This window comes from Culex quinquefasciatus, chromosome 3 (genome assembly GCF_015732765.1).
Source record: "Culex quinquefasciatus strain JHB chromosome 3, VPISU_Cqui_1.0_pri_paternal, whole genome shotgun sequence".
Lineage (NCBI taxonomy): Eukaryota > Metazoa > Arthropoda > Insecta > Diptera > Culicidae > Culex > Culex quinquefasciatus.
In genome coordinates this window covers 160,266,060-160,286,242 of record NC_051863.1, presented here as the reverse complement: position 1 = coordinate 160,286,242, position 20,183 = coordinate 160,266,060, and the positions used below count along the sequence as shown (strand labels likewise).

The 20,183-nt window shown below is 38.4% G+C and overlaps 1 protein-coding gene and 1 pseudogene across 3 annotated transcripts in view; both read right to left on the bottom strand.

The window, feature by feature from the left end:
- The window catches only part of LOC6036581, a 292,677-nt gene that overhangs the window by 94,853 nt on the left and 177,641 nt on the right, over window positions 1–20,183 (bottom strand). The window lies entirely within an intron of this gene.
- On the bottom strand, window positions 14,809–20,172 carry LOC6036587 (annotated as a pseudogene).

Sequence of the window (20,183 nt, the reverse complement as noted above, 5' to 3'; positions counted from 1 at the left end):
TACTTAAAATTCAAATGCAATAAAATATATGAAAATTAAAATAAGTCCAAAATAACAACGTTCAACATTTTCTGAGCAATAAATTAATTTTCATTCGATTAGAAATTTAGCCCAATTACAAAAAGGCTTCTAAGATTTTGAGAAAGATGTTCGTTTGTTTTGCAAACATTTAGCTTGATTAATTCTGCAATTGCTCTCAATATTTTTTTCAAATTTTCCATGAATATATTAATTTCTCGATTAAATAAAAAGTTTACATGGTTCAATGTTTGCTTGGATAAACAGATTAAGCTGTATTTAAAAAGTGTTATTGTAATATAGGATTGATTTTTTTTTAAATTTTTTGCTTTTTTTCTTTCATTTAGTAGATAATTTTTGCTTTATCTTTATTTAGCAAAGCAGTCAAAGTATAGGGGGTTACATACATGTAGATTATCACAAAAAAATCAAATTGCAGATGCACAAAGCGAACTGTCAAACTTTGTAAGCGTTTTCCTCTAAACACAGAGTGAGCAACTCTCTACGAAATCGGCCGATTTCGACCATTTTTATTTTTTGTGTCATTGGTTCACTCATACAAGTCTCCATACAATTTAGGCTGCTGTTCATACAAAAATGGTACGTAAATACTCCAACAGCTGTAACTTTTGAGTGAATTTTCTGATCAATTTGGTGCCTTCGGCAAAGTTGATGTGTCTTTGGTATTGTTGAGGACTATTGAGAAAAAAATAGGCACACGGAAACAAATTGCACATTTTTAAACAACTTTTTTTTTACAAAAACTCAATTTCCCAAATACGTATTTTTTTGATTTTCGAGACTTTTTGATATGTTTTAGAGGACAAAAACCCGCAACTTTTGAGCCATAGAAAAATATGGTCAAAAAATCTGCCAGCGAGTCATGAATTTTTGAAAAAAGTGGTTTTTTGAAAAAAAAATCGAAATTTCACGCAAAAAAAAAATTGACGTAATTTTTTAATGTAAAATTAAATTTCCGATCCAAAAGTACTTCACAGATTTTTTGATAAAGGGCTCTGTTTTCAAGATATAGCCACCGAAAGTTTGATTTTAGCGAAATATTTGCATTTTTTCGATTTTTAAAAATAGTGACCATGAGTGACCGTTTCTTAAAGTATTTTTTTCAAAAAATTCAGAAAATTTGCTATAAAATTGTCTAAGAGACATTGACGATTGGATCTCGGGTTGCTGAGATAAAACTTCTTAAAGAAAAATAAACACGAAAATTGAAGATTTCTAAGCCTCACTAAAACAACCCACAATTTTCTAATGTCGATATCTCAGCAACTAATGGACCGATTTTCAATGTTAAAACATGAAACTTTCGATCTTTTCGATAAAAATATTTTGGAAATTTTTAAATCAAGACTAACATTTTAAAAGGGCCAAATATTGAATAATACGGCCATTTAAAATGTTAGTCTAGTTTTTTTTTTCAAAATAATTTTTCGAAAAGATCGCAAAATTTTACGAATGTTTCATGTTTTAACATTTTAAATCGTACTATTAGTTGCTGAGATATCAACGTTACAACATGGTGGGTTGTTTTGGTGAGACTTAGAAAACTTCAATTTTTGTGTTTCTTTTCCTTAAAACGGTTGTATCCCAGCAAACCGAGGTCCAATCTTCAATGTCTCTTAGACAATTTGATTGCAAATTTTTTGAACTTTTTAAAAAATATGTTTAGAAATGGTCACTCATGGTAACCACTTTTAAAAATCGAAAAATTGCAAATATTTCTCTAAAATCAAACTTTCGTTGGATATATCTTGAAAACAGAGCCTTTTATCAAAAAATCTGTAAAGTACTTTTCGATTGCAAATTCAATTTTACATTAAAAAACTACGTCAATTTTGTTTTTGCATGAAATTTCATTTTTTTTTTTCAAAAAACTACTATTTTTTCAAAAAATCATAACTCGGCGGCAGATTTTTTGACCATGTTTCTCTATAGCTTAAAAGTTGAGGGTTTTTGTCCCTTAAAACATATCAAAAAATCTCGAAAATCAAAAAAATATTTTGGGAAATTGAGTTTTTGTATGATTTTTTAATGCTGATGTGTTCATGGAACCTTTTTGTATTACTATGAAACCACTACTTTTGAGATGTTATCGTTCTTTCAAATCTGTATTCCTGGACTTATTGGAGGTCCTCCAGAACATCCCAAAGATTGTCCATAGAGTTTGTAGTTATGCCAAAGGAATGTCACTGAACACCATGTTACGAAATCTTGTTCTTACGGCGGTAGAATCCATGATCATTCTTTCCGGACACTTGAGTCCTCCACAAAATATCCAAATAGTAAAGATTTTTGTTTTGTTTTAGGAGTCTTAAACCCACTACAACAGGCTTGTATGATACGGAAAATAAAAGATCTTATTTGATTATTTCAACTTATCTTACATATCTCAATGTAACTTAACCGAGTCGCTAATGGACATGTTGATCATCTTTCCAACTTTACACTACGCACACACAACCCCTCCACAATTTGCACGTACTTTGGCACTAAACCCACTTGATTATTACCGGCAATCTTCTGATTTGTTGAATATGAACGCACGCAGCAAACACACCAACCTCCTATGGCCGTGAGCATCTCTATCGAGACCACCTCCACTACACTGGCCACGGCCAGTCGACGCGACACGGCGTGCGGGGGCTTTCCGATTCAATGTTGCTGCCTCGAACGCGAGCTCTCGCCTGCATATTATTTATGGAAATCCATCCTGGCCCGGTCTACTCGGGGCTTACTCTCAGTCTGGCGCATTATTGAGTGTTACACACGTGCACGGAAAATTAAATTTTTGAGGATAAATATTTAAAAATGATGTGAACAGTTTCAAAATTAAGAACCTCTAACATGAATGCACATAGACCTAGAACTCAAAACTTCAAGGTCGCCATCGTCGGTGTTCAATGTCGAACCATGCTGGGCGGTAGATAAAATTAACGTAATAATCTCACTGCAATCAGGCTGCTTGGCGGGACGCACGTACGTACTCGAAGCAGCTTTTCGAAAATCCCCGGCTCTGATCAACTTCAAACTCCAGCCACAACGCAACGCAACGGTAGTGGCTCAGTTGATGAAGTTGATGACGCGGACGGGGCTTTGTGTGTGTGTGTGTGGTTTGGACACGTGGGTGGATATGGTTACCGGACTGGATGGTAGATTATATTGTTTATGAGCTTTGATCCGGCAGACGGCGATACCGGTTTTGGGTCGAACGCGTCCACGGGAGTTGCAGTGAGTGGACGTGGTGGTGTGCGGTTTTGTTCTGAGCATTGTTCAATGTGAATAAAATTGATTGTTCAAGCTGCTGTTATGATATCATTTCTTGTTTTACATAGAAAAGTTCTACACCTAATTTTTTGCGTAATAATACCTTTCTCTGGTATTAATACCAAATTTTGGTATTCCTGAAAAAAAAAAACGGAATCGACGTAACATCTTATAATGTGGCCCTCTTAAACCTTGCGGTTTCGTCAACGGATCCACAGGTGTGTATCGTTCTTTTTGCGACAAGACTCCGCCTCCCGGGTCTCCTAAGTGTGAAGGTATGGCACGGGGAGAGGGCACCGAATACCTATATTTTACACTTAGAATTTTTTGCGTCCGCCTCGGGATTCGAACCAGCGACCTCTGGATTGGTATTCCTGAACCCTTGGAAATTTGTCTTAAGGATTATGCAAGAGCAAAACGTGCTATCATACCAATTTAAGGTATTGTTTTGATATTGCAAAATTGCAGAATTTGTCAATAGTCGGACACCACATTTTGGTATTCTTTTGGTATTACAGTATTTTATCAAATTCCTCTAAAACTGTGGGAAATTTATGACCAATTTTGACAACATAATTAATGCTTTAACCATTTTTGATATACCCCCTGGATGGCACATTTTGGTATTATTTTGGTATTATTTAAGTGTTTCATCAAATTCCTCTGGAGTTATGGGATTTTTTTTATAATTTTGACGAGATAATTAATTTTGCGCTAAAATGACTTGAAACCCAAAAATATTAAAGCTGATTTTCAAATTTTTTGATATGACCACTAAGATTTTTTTTAAATCGTTGAAATTTCTTTAAGTCAAATACTTTGAAAAACGAGTCAATCGACAGATAATTGAATTTTGGTGAATTTCAATCTAGTTTCATTTTAATAACACTTATTTTTCAATCTTGTTATTTTTCAGAAGCTTTAAGAACTTCAAGCACAGGCCGTTCATCAATGACAAATGCATTCGATGTGGCGATCATTTCCGTTTTTTTCACTAACTGCAACCGCTGCTTTAAAAATAAAACATCCCCTTCCAAATCCCCACGGGACTGTATGGGCGTTCTTAGATATTTTTGGTTGTACCGGGCAGCAATCAAATTGTCTAAGTATATTGAATTGAACATTGTGGCACACCCTACAGCGTACAGCGTGGTGCAGACCCGTTATGCTATGCTATGCTTACTGCAACCGCTGCTTTAAAAATGGTACGAAAATACCAAATTTTGGTATTACTTGTGCGTGCAAATACCTGCGATCAAATTGTGCTCTTGGTTGCCCAGTAATAGATGGTAAAACACCATGGAATCATACCAAAATCATGTATGTGGAAGACCACAGGAATACCAAAATCTGATTTTCCAAGGGCGTGGAAATACCTACAAAAGGCAATACCAAGTTTTGGTTTTCAAGCAATGTTCAAAAATCCAGAAGACCTCAACTTGGTATTGAAATGGTTTTACATATTTTGAGGTATTATTTTACCCTTGGAATAACATGGTTTGGTATTGTTGTGCCCTTCCACATACAAGACTTTGGTATGATTTTATGGTATTTTACCATCAATTACTGGGCAACCAAGGGCACATTTTAGCCCCTGTTATTCGCCCAAGTAATACTCAAATTTCGTATTCCCTTGTTATTTACCCTTGCTCGAGATAACGTCTGAACCGTTTTTGAATGCAATTCGATTAAATCGATGAAAATATGAGATTATTATTATTATTTTCATTATTATTATAATTATAAATAATGGCCTTAAAATTGAGATATTAGAAGTACATATCCCCAATTTAAAAAAAAAATCATTACTTGGGCAAAAATATGTTCAACTCTCTGTACCATAGATCAAAAAATTAAATTTTTCCTCATACTAAACATGAAAAATATATATATACAGCTATTCCATTTGAAAAGAGCCTAAACCGAAAAAAAAGATCTCCGATAGGGCTCAAAATTTTTCTGGGGGTTCCTTGGCCAAAATAATTAGACCCATACTTTTTTTACCATTAGGGTGACCTACATCGTGCTAGGGTGATTTGAAAAATGTCAATTTTAGTCATTTTTCGCAAAAACCACTTTTTTCAAAAATCATATCTTCGCGTCATTTCATCCGATTTCAGTTGTCTTAGATGCAAAAGAAAGGTGATTATTTCAGAAAAAATAGTAAAAAATATCAAAAAGTCCAGCTAAACATTTGAAAAAGTCGTATGAAAACTTAAAATGGATAATTTTTTCTATCGGATTCCTCGTAAAATTTCACATGCCATAGAGCAATTCCAGCTCAAATCAGGATTTTTTCTGGTACTTTTTTACTCTCCGATTTCAATGAAACTTTGTAGACATGTTATCCTAGGCCTATATACGCCATTTGTGTGTATATGGAGCCAATTGTACTCGAAAATAACATTTGAGAAGGGCGTATGTAATTTTTTTCAGTATTTCGCAATTTAAACGGGCCTTCTGAAAAAAATACACTGAAACAAAAATACTCATCACTTCTATGCGATTAAGCATAAAAATTTAATTGTGGTGCTTTTGTACCCGACCAACTTTGTGAAACTTTGTAAACATGTTATCCTAGGCCTATATAAGCCATTTTTGTGTATATGGAGCCAATTGTACTCGAATACAACATTTGAGGAGGGCGTATGTTATTTAAATATTTTTGTATTTTGCAATTTAAAAATAACTGTATCTCGAAGCCGTTGCATCTTATCAAAAAGTGGTCAAAGACAAACTTGTAAGATATTCGACAGGCCTTCTGAAAAAAATACACTGAAACAAAAATACTACAAAAGGCAATACCAAGTTTTGGTATTCAAGCAATGTTCAAAATTTTTGAGGAAATAGCCTAAGATGTTACAAAAAGACAAAAACAATGCAGGATGCTATGTCTCTCTTAAAAAATTACAAAAATCATTTACTTAAACTGTTTTTTTATAAAGTGGTCTTAACGTCCAAATTTTCTTAAAGCAAACACGAGAGTCGATTCTCCGGACAATTTTACATAAATGTCTCCATATTGACCATTGTTCTATCTCCAATCCTTGGGAAGATACAGCGGTTTAGAAATAAAAATGTCGAAAAATAGGGTTTTGGTGATTTTTGGCAATTTCTATATGCCAGAATTGATTTTGCAGTCTCGTAAATATTTTTACCGGAAAGCTCATCCAATTTCTAATAATATTTCCTTTGACAGCTTTTCAATTTGACTTGTAAAAATGTTTACGAGACTGAAAAATCAATCTTGTCTTAAAGAAACTGCAAAAACCATAAAAAACCCTATTTTTTACACAAAAATGGCTTTTATAAAGTAAAAACTGAGTTTTTCGAAACGCCACGCGCAAAAACAGAAAAAAGAGGAAAACGAGACAAAATCATCATTTTTCACTAAAACTGCGATAACTTTAAAATTTCAGTGATTACGCGACCTATACATGTGGCGTCTTTAAATTACAAAAATTTTAAAAACATGTATGCAAAATTTAAACTTAAAAACATAAATGAGATTTCTTATGGTTGAACGTAGTTGCTCATAGAGAATTAAAAAACAAGCCGAAAAATACAAATTCTACACCCAAAACTGGCAGCGCTAGTCCGAGAGAATGGTGGTCTCGAGTCGAGAGAATAGTGGTACCATTCACGGACGCAGAGAACATAGCTCGAGATGGGCGATAGAACTATTCTCTCGAGGTTCATTTGCAAAAAAGTTCATCCGTCAAACAAAAAACCAAAAGTGTCGACAACGGGAATCGAACCAGAGACCTTTGACAAACCAATCCAATGACTTAGCTGCCTCGGCCACCACAGCTTGGTGACCATGGAGAAGTCAGAAGTCGATGTATGACACTTGTTGGAGATTTATTGATTCAACTAACGAATGAACTCATTTGTTATGATGGTGTGAGTTGGTACCATTATTCTATCGATTTTGGCACTGAGCCCTCAATAAATTTTGAGAGAACGATTATCTCGATTCTGAATTTTGGGTGTAGAGAACTATTTATTTCAAACTATTAGTAAAAAATCGGTTAACCTTGTCGTTTTTTTTTACCGAAAAATGGTTGTTCGATAAAAAATACACAGAAAAAAATTGTGTAAATTTGGAAGCTTTAATTTTGGAAGGTTGAATATTACTCCTTTTATGATGTAATTTTACCTCAATTAAGACTGAAAAAGTGACATTACACCAGAAAAGTGGTAAAAATACACATTTTCAGAGGTAAAATTACACATTTTTTCTGACATAAAAGATGTACCCCTTCCCAGATGTAATATTACCATGATTTTTTTTTCTGTGTAGTCAACTTTAGTAAGTTTGGACCTAAATAAGTAATTTTCAGGTTAGAAAATTGTTATGCACTTTAAATTGATGTAAACATTAAATAAACTAACAATCGACAAAAAAAAAAACTCTTGAAGAAATTTAATATTGCCAATATATTGAATGGTATTGATAATTTATAATAAAATTTTTAATTTTTAATTTAAAAATCACTGCAAATAAAACAAGGCCAAACATTTTGTTTGATGTGTGGCTGAGTGGCTCGTTTGCAATTTTTAATAACTTTTAGCGGTTATCTGAACAAAGGTGAAAATAAAAGCTATAAAACAGCTTTTTCAAAGTATTTAAAAAAACCACATGAAAATGTAATGTTTGTAATTCAAAAAAAAATATATCATCCTATAATCAAATTTCGCTGCACAAACACCCTGCCACAACGATGTTGTTATCCCCGGGGGACATAATTAAGGTTCGAGGCACAACAACCACGTGCGCTCGTGATTGCGGGAGGGAGCCGTGTTCTCGTTGAGCAGTTAATCAAGCGGAGCGAGAGCACTTTGTAAGGCCCCGGCTCAATGCATTTTCATCACCGTCAGCTGATTGATAAATGTGTCCGGGCTCGCATGTGGCGGTGGCTCATATCAGATTGCATGTTTTTTTTTTCTTCTTTTCTATATGGCTTTTCACGCCTTTAGTCCTGGTGGAACAATGTCAACCAGAGGAAGAGAGAGAGTTTTTTTTTTGTTGGAATATTCAGGACTTTAGGATCGAGAGAGCGGTATCAGGTGACTGATTGAAATTGATTGGAATTGAATGAAGTTCAGTTAGTTAATCAATTTTCGGGGTTCCATTTTTGAGTAACAGTATTTTAGCACAATGCTTTGAATGTTTGCACAAAATATAAAAGTGACTCTACCGGAGTTGAAAAAACCAAGGAATTCCAGGAATACGATGATTTACTGAGGATATATCAATTTGAAACTGGTAATTACCTGAAACGAGAGTGAAAAGAAGAAAAAAGTTTAATTTGAGTCCCATATTTTACAAGCAAAAATGTCTTGTAGATGCTTTGTAAAACATGAAGATTTATTTTGCGAGTGTAATTTATGAACCTTTTTCATGCGCAATTATCGCAGATTTAGTACCCATTAACTAGAATGCTTGAAATGCCAAAATTCTTTTTCAAGCGTTTCTTGCCTTGAAACGAAATTCTCCAGCTTGAATTTTCTGCCACTGTATACAAATTAAACATTCTCTTGCAATCTCGGTCAAAATCTACTTTTATCAGAGCAACAGAATTAAATCAAACGAATCTGTCCTTTCAGCATTTCTTTTGACTCCCCATTTTCGTCGGTTCTTTAAGGAAAAGTTTCCTTTATGCAAATTACTTCTTCTTTGGGAAAAAACCTCCCCTTACTTACCTTCCTTTCATTGGCAAATGAAAGCAAGTTAAAATGCTCAAGAGAAAAATGACCGATATTTTTCAAAACCATCCCTCTCTAGACTGAAACCGAAGAATTTGGTCATTCTTCTTCGAACTTTTCTTGGAAAAACAAAAAGTCTAGAGAAAAATTTCAAAATTGCATTCCATCAAGCAAAGTGTGGAATGTTGCCCTTTTCAGAACGAGCCCCCTCTCGAAGCCTCGTCGAAGGGGTCCGTCCTGCTGGGGATGACATGGCTGAGAAAGGAAGAAGCAGCACGGAAGGTTTCCATATTAAAATATCCAATTACCCGGGCGCGTTAACGAGCCGGAAATTGCACGTAACGACTTTTGCCCGGGCGTGTCACGTGGTGGGGTGGGGTTCTACGGGGAAAGTGATACTAAGGATGTGGACTAATCGCTGATGGGAAAAACGGAAATAGTGTTGGTTTGCGTAATTTGAGCTAAAATTTAATGATTCGTAGAGATTTTGTGAGATTCCAAAATTACAGCTTAATTGATAATCAAATCTATTGTGTCGTAGATTAGGGTAAGTGAAATTTCACGATTTCGCGGACAGCGTGAAATCCGCGAAATTTGTTTTTTTCCGCGAAATCCCGTGAAATTTAATGTTTGTGTGAAACTGTAACGATTTTTCTCAAAATATTTTATTAAACTCAAATAGGAATGAAAGTAATCTTAAGAACTACAGTAGAATTTAGCGAGTGAATACCCTTGTTAAATTACTAATAGAGGGGTAATGAAGTTTGATGATTTCGCGGACGGTGTGAAATTCTTGAAATTTATCCATTTTCAGATTTTCTATTTGTTTTTCAAATAAGATCGTAATGAATATTTCTACCACAGAGGTTATTCAGGTAGTTTCGATTGACAAGCTTACTTTGTACCATTTGAAGAATTGTTCAGATTTTTCAGTTTTTTAGAAACTTACTAAATTTAGTGTTATTTCATTCACTATACTAAAAATGTTACTTCTATTTTATTCGAATAGTATATTTTCAAAATTCACAGCACCTAAAAGGACCTAATTAGAGGGTGACGATTGGGAATCCTCGGGAAATCGACCATTTTTGGTGCTCTCGATTCCCGGGAAATTTGGTCGATACTCCCGGGAAATTTTAAACTTATGAATATCGAAGCAAAATTATATAAACGAATCAGAAAAACATTAAAAATATTCTATATTAAAGTTTGAATAAACCAATGCTTCTCTTATCTTCTTATTCAGAAAGCGTAAATTTAAACATCCAATAATTCCAATAACTATAATTGAGAGAACCCAAAATAATGTGGGATCCAAAATTTACCTTAAAGCATACTTAGCAGTTATTTATTGTTTCTTTTCATTTTTTCTAAAAGGGAGAAGCCTTTAAAGGCCTTTTTTGCAATTCCGTCGTGAAACTACTTACTTTTCCTGTCATTCTTGAACGACGAAATAGCCTACTTTTCTGTACCAAAAATAACAGAATCGAATAGCAACACTTTTCAAAATAAATGCTGAAAAGTTCTACTTTTCAACACTGAAATGGGTGCTGAAAAGTTGAACTTTTCAGCACTTGTTTCGAAAAGTAACACTTTTCAAATTTTTTTTGATTCAAACGATTTATTAACAAAAAAAAAAAAAAAATGAAAATTTGACATAAAATTTCACTCAGTGTGTGTTTTTCGGAATTGCAAAAAATGTTGTATGGAACTCGTTCCAAAACTAGTTTTTTTCAGCACTCTTCGTATTTATCTAACTCGGTGAACCTCGTTGGATAATTGTACGACTCGTGCTGAAAAAATCCTCTTTTTGCAACTTGTTGCATAAACTACTATTATCCTCTTTCGTGCATAGCTATCCTCATAATCTAGTTTTTTTTAAATTTTAAGTAAGTTAATTAAATTGCTGTATCAAGGTAATTTTCTTTTCTAAAGTGAATAAGTCATTTTGTGTTTCGCATCAACCTCATTATTAAATTATATAATAATAAAAACTCTGGCAAACTTTGTAAAGCTAATTTCCACCACATGTGAACATTCGGATTTTCCTGACAACTATTTTTCAATGAATATTAACAGTTGACATTAAAAAGGAAAAAACAACTCTAAATTCCTGATTTGAAACGTTATTTAGCATATTGCAAAAATCCCAATGCTAGGAAATGATATAATAGCTATTTTTTACTTCACAAAAATCTAATAACATGTTCATGCAACAATTTTGTGCAACTTCGAAAAATTACTCAGTGCGAATTAAAATTCGTAAACAGTTTCAGACAAAAAAATAAAAGATAGACAAGTAGAAAAACAACATATTTATTACTTTTCTTTATAAATTATTGACACTTTTGACATAGTTAACAAAAAAACTTCCGGGTCCCGGGAATTCCCGGAAAATTGAAAAGTGCAACTCTCGATTCCCGGGAAATTGAAAATCTCGAGAATCGTCACCCTCTAGACCTAATAAAAACAAAAAAAGAAGAAAAATAATTTCAAAAGAAATTAAAATTTTCATGGTTTGATTTAATCAAAATAAAATGGAGAGTATTTTCTATCTTTAAAATCACATTTGAAAAATATTTCAGTTTTTTTTCTGAGTCCTATTTAATTTTTAATCTATTTGATAATGTGAGTGGATGATTTCCGTGGTAGTTGAAAAATACCACCTTTCTTGTTTTCTGTTCTCATTCCACAGTGGTCCAAATCGCAAAATTAAGTGGAAAACGGATTTTCCGAAAAATGGTGTAGTTTTGGAGCTTTGGTGTGTTCAGAAAAGTTTATGCAAATGGAAAGAGGCAACATTTGGTTTGGTTGAAAATTAGGGTGGTTCACTATTAGGGTGATTTTGAAAATCTAACTTTTCAGGAATATTTTTGGGATTTTTTTTGTCTTCTAGTAAGTTGTTGGGCTTGCCAATCCAAGCAACTTTGTCGAAGACACCAACATTTTATTTCGTAATCTACGCCTTCTACGACCAAATAAATAGAAAATATCTAAGCAAATCTTCAAAAATCAGTTTTTTGAATGTGGCAATTCAGGGTTAAGTTTTAGAGAAAAGTGATGTTGGGGGCACTTTTAGAGCTCTAAAAACAAACAATTTTATTTTTTGACAGGTCAATTTGGACTTAAGGGTCAAAAGTTACAGCCATTTTAAGGTAAAATAGATGCAAATTTAAAACTTAAATATCTCGAAAAGGCGCAAGCCAAACTTTAAGCACTAGATTGCATTTGAAAGAGGAGATCAAGCACTACTTACGCTGAAAAAATCCCGGGGGTGTTTTTCTTTAGACTAGAATTTTGCAAATATATGTTTTTACAAATAATTTTGCCCGCTGAATCTGAATCTGCCCTCAGAATTGCGCCAAAGTGTCGCAAAACCGATTGTTCGGGCCCGGTCGTGGCCCTGGTTGAAAAGGATTGACGGAAGTGGACTTGGACAGCGGAATAGTTCTCGGGGCCGTGGATGGAGAGAAGAAGAACTCCGGAATTCACTAACTAGATTTATTAACTAATTTTAACACTAGAGTGAACTAAATGTTGATTCTGCCGCGAGTGTAAACCAGCCCGGGAACATGTTGACAGCTCCCATACAAACTGAGCGTACCCCGTTTTGTGGGCCCAGTGGGCCTAAAATGGCGGCCTTCGATATTATCTAGCCAAACTTTTGAAAATTGCGCATAGTTTAAATAAATATAGTTTTTGCCTTGTTATGGTTTTAAACGACAAAATAAGCATTCTGGAATCATTTTCTTTAAAAACATGTTTAGAGATACGCCATGTTCAAATATTAGTCTAGACCAGTTGAAGTGAGCGTGCCGCAAAAACCGTCACGAAAAAAAAGTTTCCTATGTAAATTTTGAGTTGCGTATTTGATGGGCGTACTCCGACGAGGCCCATTTGCCATCTGTCGGTGAATACGCGCAACTCACGAAAACTGTCATCTTAGGGTCCGGCTGGTGTAAACAGACTGCTCAAGAACATTTTCTCCACGCGCTCACGTCACCAGTTTTCGCGCGCTTTCTCTCCCTCTCCTTCTTCCTAGTCGATCGCAGCAACGGTTCAGGCATGCCAGATTTTGAAGATTTTCGGACACATCACAAAAACGCTAATGAGTTTAACTTGATGGCAAAATAATATTTTACAAATCTGTTTTTGGCAGAAGAAGCAAAACATTGTTATGTTTTTCGTGAGTAATTCATTTAATTAAAAATCATTGAATAACATGGCAAAACAATACGTTTGAGCATTGAACCTGTGCTCGAAAATCTTCAAATGTGGCATCCCTGCAACGGTTGCCGTTGCGCGCCAAAGTTGGGTCAAAGCAACCTGTCAAACCGTTTTAACAAGTGCTGCCAGATTCAGTTGAGCGACGGAGCTCCAACACCGATTTTTGGTCATATTTTGGGTTCAAATGATAATTTTACATGGAAGCAGTTTAATAAAAGAGATTACGTATGGCCCTACATTTTAAATCAAAATATAAATAGAAACAAAAACTAGTAGAAAACTTTTTTAAAAATTGGGAGTTTTTTTTTTAGTCACGTTCAAATTTAGTGTTTTGAAATTGAATTCCCCGTGAAATTTACTATTTTCGAGCGTGAAAAATCACTAAGCCTACTAATCATCCAAACAAGATCCTGTTACACAAAATATAGCTAGGATAAAGCCTTGAAGCAAATATTTTCTTATAATTTCGAGAAAAAAAAAGAAAAATGTCTAATTGGACAACTCCACCCATGCTGAAAACACAGTTTCCTAAAGAAGGCAACCCAGTGTCGTCGCATTGCCAGAGATGGCCCATCTTTCCGCTTTAGGGGTGAAAATGATTGCAAATTAAAGTGAGAACAGAATGTGACATGGTCCTGCTTCTCGGACAGTCTAAGCCGGCAACTGTTCCGGACAGGTTGGACTTGCTTCTAATGGGGCCATGTTGGTACCACTCATCGTATTCAGCGTATAATTTGATTCAATTAAGTCTTTTCCGGTAGCATACTGACTCTGAAAAGAGTGTAATCTCTTCTGCAAATTACAGACGACGAAACACTTCATCCTATTTGTAATTTTCAAGAATCTCTTGACACACAATAAAATGAGTTCTTATTTTCAGCCAACTTCCAGCAAGTGTCTTTAATTCAACGGAAAGCTTGTAGAGAGACACAAAAAAAAATCGTTCAACTTTTCCAACGGAACAGCCATTATTTGAAAAAGACTTTCGCTGAATGCCTCATTGAGTTCTTCTAACGACTTGTCGAGCAACATTCAGGGCAAAAGTTGTCCCAGAAATCATCATCTTCCTCAAGAAAACATTCAACAGAGGAAAAAGTTGTCCAATACAGCTTATTTCTTCCTATGAACGGAATTCCTCCATCAACTTGAATTGCTCAACAATATTCCAGCCATTTAATGTCTCCTAGAGCTCTGAACTTTTCACACAAATTGAGTCGAGAATTGCAACTTTTGACGACATCCTCCCACACACAACCCATCTGTCCAATTCCGTCGCGCAACAGCATTCAAACCTCCCAGTTATCGTTCAATTGCAGTCTCGCGCAGGACCTCGTCGCGCGGTCCCCGGAAATGGGGCGATATTTACGACCAAATTTATGATGCGAACCGGGTCTCATAATGTGAAATGGTTTCCTACCCGGGAGACGGGGCAAACCGGCGATTGCAACTCTCTTGTGTAAGTGGCACTTGATTTGGGGGTTTGCAATTCTGGCGTGGGAGGGGTCACTCTCCGGGTGGGTGATATTTATGACGTGGCTGCAAGTTTCTTTCAAAGAGTTCATAACTTTCAGCTTAAACTTTTTAAGAAATAGATATTAGATATTTATTGCTGAATTTAAAGTTCTTAATCCGATCCTAGCTGATACTTGGTGAAGCTCAGAAAAACTTGCTCCAACGTGGTCTGTCCCAGTGAGTAGTCCTCAATGTTGAGCTGCTCCTTGTGCGCCTCCATCAGCCCAAACATGGCCGACCACTTGAGATCCGATTGTGGAATGTGAAAGTTCAGCGAGTCCTGGTATTCCTCTCTGTAATATAATAATAAATAACTTTGCATTTCTTAAATGTTCCAAAACGTCATACTTCAGCACCGATCCTGGCAACTTCTTGCCAACAAAGAACTTGACTTCCTTCAGTCTCGTCAACTGCAACTTTGGATCATCAACCTTCTTCACCTTGATCATCAGCAGGAACCCTTTGGAGAACTTGTTCTTCAGATGTTGCGTCGATCCGATGCACTTGAACTCTCCGTTGACCATGATCGCCAACCGGGTGCACAACGCCTCACACTCCTCCATGCTGTGCGAAGTCAACACGATAGACTTGCCTGTACTTCTAGCCTTACAGATCACGTTCCAGAGCTGCCGTTTCGCCCCCGGATCCATTCCCGTAGTCGGTTCGTCCAAGTAAACCACCGAAGGATTGCCCATGAGGGCAATTGCCGTGCTGAGTTTTCGCTTGTTTCCCCCGCTGTACTGCTTGGTCTTCTTGTCGACATGCTTCAAAAAGTTCAAGTCCTCTGCCAACGTAAGTGTCACACCCCTGATGTCTTCCGCTCGTACACCCCGTAGTAGTGCGTAGATCCTGAGTGTTTCTCTACCGGTGAGGTCATCGAGCAGCGCGTCAAACTGTGGACAATAGCCGATCCTCTGGTAAACCTCGCCCATGGACGATTGCAGGCTGATCCCTTCGACCCAAGCCGCCCCCGACGAGAATCTCACGTCTCCGGTCATCATCTTGAAGGTAGTCGTCTTGCCCGCTCCGTTGATTCCCAACAGCCCGAAGCACTCGTACCGATCGATCGCTACCGACAGGTTGTTCACAGCCAGGAATCTTCCGTAGTATTTGGTAGCACTGCGCAGTACAAGATTGTAGCTGTTGATATCGTTCTGCGTCATACCAAGGACGAGTTCCTTCTCGGCTGTTACATCCGGATCTTCATTTAGCGAGCGTTGCGGAGACTTGTAGATCATGAAGTAGTTCATTACATTGTTGAAGATTCGATATTCAATCGCTAGAACTATTAAAAATACTGCAACTCCAATCCCAGCTAAGCAGAGCAGATTACGGGCAATTCCCAGCTCATCGAAGGACAACAGATCCGGCAAATCACAATCATGACACAACAACTTTATAGAAGCTAACTGGCTCATTTGGCTCAAAGCATGTGTGAGGGCAAAACTCGGAAACAGCATGAAAATCCATTCAATCATTACACCAACATCGCTGTCAACCGCCTTCCATATCACAACAACCCCAAAAAATACCGCACCCGTTACAACCTTGAACAGCATCACCAACGCGTAGGCAGTTCCCGGAGAACTAAACACAAACGAAGAGAGGTAAATCAACGGCAGAAACCCAACTCCGAAGAACACAAACAGCAGGTACACCCGACCCAGTTCGGAAAACGTTGACCATCCGGCCTCTTGAAACGCTGCCAAAGTGATCACGTACACCAACGACACCACCCCAAACAGCAGCAAGTCCCAACCGAAAGCAACCGTCCAGTACAGTGCGGCGTTGGTCCCGCTGACAAACTGGAGCAGCTTGGCCCGCGAAGTGCGTTCGTTGATGTAGAACAGCACAAACATGGCGGACACGAAGGCCATTGCGAGCACGGTATTGATCACCAGGTTGAGTCCGGCGCCCGAGTCCTGGCTGGCGGGGTCCAGCCGACTGGGCAGTGGCTTGTTCACAACGGTCAGCTCACAGGTCGGACATTCTGTTTGGAGAACTGCGTTGTACAGCAGGGACAGTGCCAGCGGAGCCGTGTGGTATCCCTTGTAGTTGAACCATGCGGTGTGGTTGTTGGCGTTGAAGGTGGCTCCTACCATGTAATGGGAATTGACCTCGGAGATGGAATCTGCCGACTAAGCGAGTTAGGTTAGGTTTGATTTATTTTTATTTTGAAAGTATATTAACTCACGCGTTGCAGGATGAAATCGTTCATATTTGAATCAATCTCCTGCGAGCTGTGCATTCCGTTGACATTATCGATGAGTTTCTTATAAGTTTGAATTATATTTGAGGTATCCGGAGTTCCTCCCACTACGGTCACCGTTTTGATGTACGGATCAAGCGACATCGTTAAAGGGGAATGATTTTGATTGCTTGACATGGACAGGAATGTTGATATCACGAAAAACATTGGGATTGTAAACATGCCGATCAACAATCCCCACGATCGGATGCAGGAAAGGTACTTCTTGAGTAGTTGACCCTTCACTTGACTTAATAAGAGCTGCCGTCCGGTGTACAGATCGAGATTTCTAAGTGGCTTTCCCACAGATGTTTCAACGGATGTCTGATTAGGGCTATCACTACCAGCTCTAAACAAAGAAAAATCAGTAACTGCTATGTATCAATTCAGAATCGTACTTCAAAAACACCTCCTCCATCGTGGTTAGCGAAATTCCATAGCTGGTGATGCCACACATGTCCATCCGACTCTCCAGATACTCCAGCATCGGCTGGAACACCCGGATGTAATCCTCTTTGAGGACGAACGAGAGCTCAGACCCGATATCGGTATCGATGCGAACGTCCGGAATGTACTTCCGTAGTAAATCCAACACCAGATGCTTGTCACAGTTTGGTCCTTTCACGCAGATCAACCGGTATCCGGTGCCGAAGCTTTTCTTCAAAAAGAACGGTGACCCAACTGCCTTCAGCACCCCTCCGGACATGATCGCGATGCGATCCCCGAGGACGTCCGCTTCGTCCATAAAGTGCGTTGAAAGAAGAATCGTTCTATGTTTCTTCTCCTGCTGTAGCAAATCCCAGAGGGATCTACGTGCTGAGGGATCCATACCGGAGGTTGGCTCATCCAGTAGAACAACCTTGGATCCACCGCAAAGAGCAACTCCCACGGCCAGTCTACGCTTCATGCCACCGGCTAACGTGTGCGACTGGGCGTGGCGCTTTCCCGTCAGTTCTAAGATCTGAAGATACTTCTCAATTTCGTAGTTTAATCTACCGCTAGGAACTCCTTTCAATCTCGCAAAAAAGCGCAAGTGTTCCGACACGGTCAACTCATCGAACAGCACGTTATGCTGCGGGCACAGTCCCAACGATTGCCGTACTCCTTCGATGTCCGTTCGAATATCGTGTCCGCTGAGGTATGCCGTACCCGATGTAGGCGAGAACATCCCCGTAAGCATCGACATGGTGGTGGTCTTCCCGGCGCCGTTATGTCCCAGCAGGACGGTGATCTGATCCTCGTACATGTTGAGATTCAAGCCGTGAACTGCTACGTTGGATCTGTTGAAGACTTTCCGTAGATTCCGAATTTGAATGCCTGGATTGCTGGTTATGGGATCGGCTTCAAAGTATCTGGAATCTTGGTTCCGAAACCCAACGCTCATCTGTTTTCTTCGAAAACACTTGCTAACAAACGGGAAATACCACGGCTTTGCAACTCCATACTCTCCTGGCATCACCTGCTCGACGTATAGAGCAATTGCCAGGTAGAGTAAGGCATCTACCAGAAGCATCACGATCACCAATCTGACATTAAGCTCTTCGATCGTAACCGGATTGATCATACCATGCCAACGAAGTCCTTGCTGGTTTGCTTCCAAGTGTATCGTACTTCTCATACCGAGTGACATGGCCGTGTTGGACAGCAGATTGATACCGATTTTCCCCAGCGTAGATAGTGAGTCATACTGAGTTGAGATAACCCTAAACGGCACGATCGACAGCATCCACAGCAGACTTGCTAACCTCGTGGCGACGGTAACTAAAATTCGATGTTGAGTTAGGTCCCGAACCTTGCAGAAATTAAGAAAACTCTACCTTTGTTGAAGAAAACGCTTACCATGAAGCAAAAGCACACCGTAGCGATGGAGTAGACAAACAGAAAGAACCACACGACCACCCAATCGGAGTGTCTGAGGATCGAAGTGTTCTTCATGAGCGGAACCTGCAAGATTTGATTTTCGTTATGCTGCCCCTGACTACTCCTCGATACTCACACAAAGCAGAACCGTGATCAGTGAAATGGAAAACGTCAGCAGCAGCATGTTCTTGGCGAACCATGCACTCCACTGAAGCCAGCTGGACAGGCCCATGATCTTCATCGACTCTTTCAGCTGCCTTTCCTTCTCGGCCGTGATGTGCTTGACCATCACTATGCACGGGTAGAAGAATGAAAAAGCATGATCCATGGAAGCACTTGCTCCAGCATCGCGAGAACCGGATCGTCTTCGTGCGGTGGATATGGGAAGCGCTGGAGGAGAATATCGTATTACATTGAGGATTTTCAAAGGTTGCGATCAAAACTACAAACGTTGGCGAAAACATTTGGAAGCTTCACGTTTGAATTGAACTCTTGGATTACTGATTTTGATAGGGCACTTTGGACGGCCAAGAATCCTTCGTTTAGATACTCATCCGATGGTGAACTTAAACCGTTTGGTGAAAATGGAACCATCAACGATTTTGTTTTCCAAGTTGAGAGTCTAGTGCTTGGAACTCGAAGCTCTGCTGGGAATCTCAGCGCGAATTTCAGCTTTTTCGCTGCGGACTTAATCGACTGTGAATGATCATCTGTTACGTTTTGCAAAACATTCATTTTGATTACCATCTTACCGCCAAGGACTCATCAAACTCCACCCCGGCAAAGATACTGCTGTTGATCATTGCCACTTCCAAAGACTTTGCATTTGGATAACCTCTGCTTGTCATCTTCAGCGAATCGGCAGCCCTTTTGACGATCCGATCAAAAACAAAATTCTGAGGTGAATAAGCCAACAGAAACTCCACCGCAGGTGGAAAGCCGTTCCTGTCCAACAGATCCACAGACTGCGGCTCAAACTTGGTGCTAGTTGGCACGGAAGTTGGTCCCGACTGATACCGGATCAGCAGGACAATCGAAAAGCACAGCACGGGGATCAGGATTTCGAACAGGGTTTGATACTTGTGGCGCTTCTGGATGGTCCAGTTTTTCCACAGCAGCAGCAGGAACTTGTCCCAGTTGGTGGCGTTGGCCATTGCGGTTGGTGATGCGAGTTGAGTTAGGTCAAAACATGTAATTTGGATCAAATGCTGAGGTCTCAAGCTTTCCTCAACAGATTTCAACTACAGAATTGATATCGTTTGTAAATGTTTGAGTCATGTAAGTGGATTGGTGACATTTTTGTTCCACTTGTTAAAACGGTGGCCTA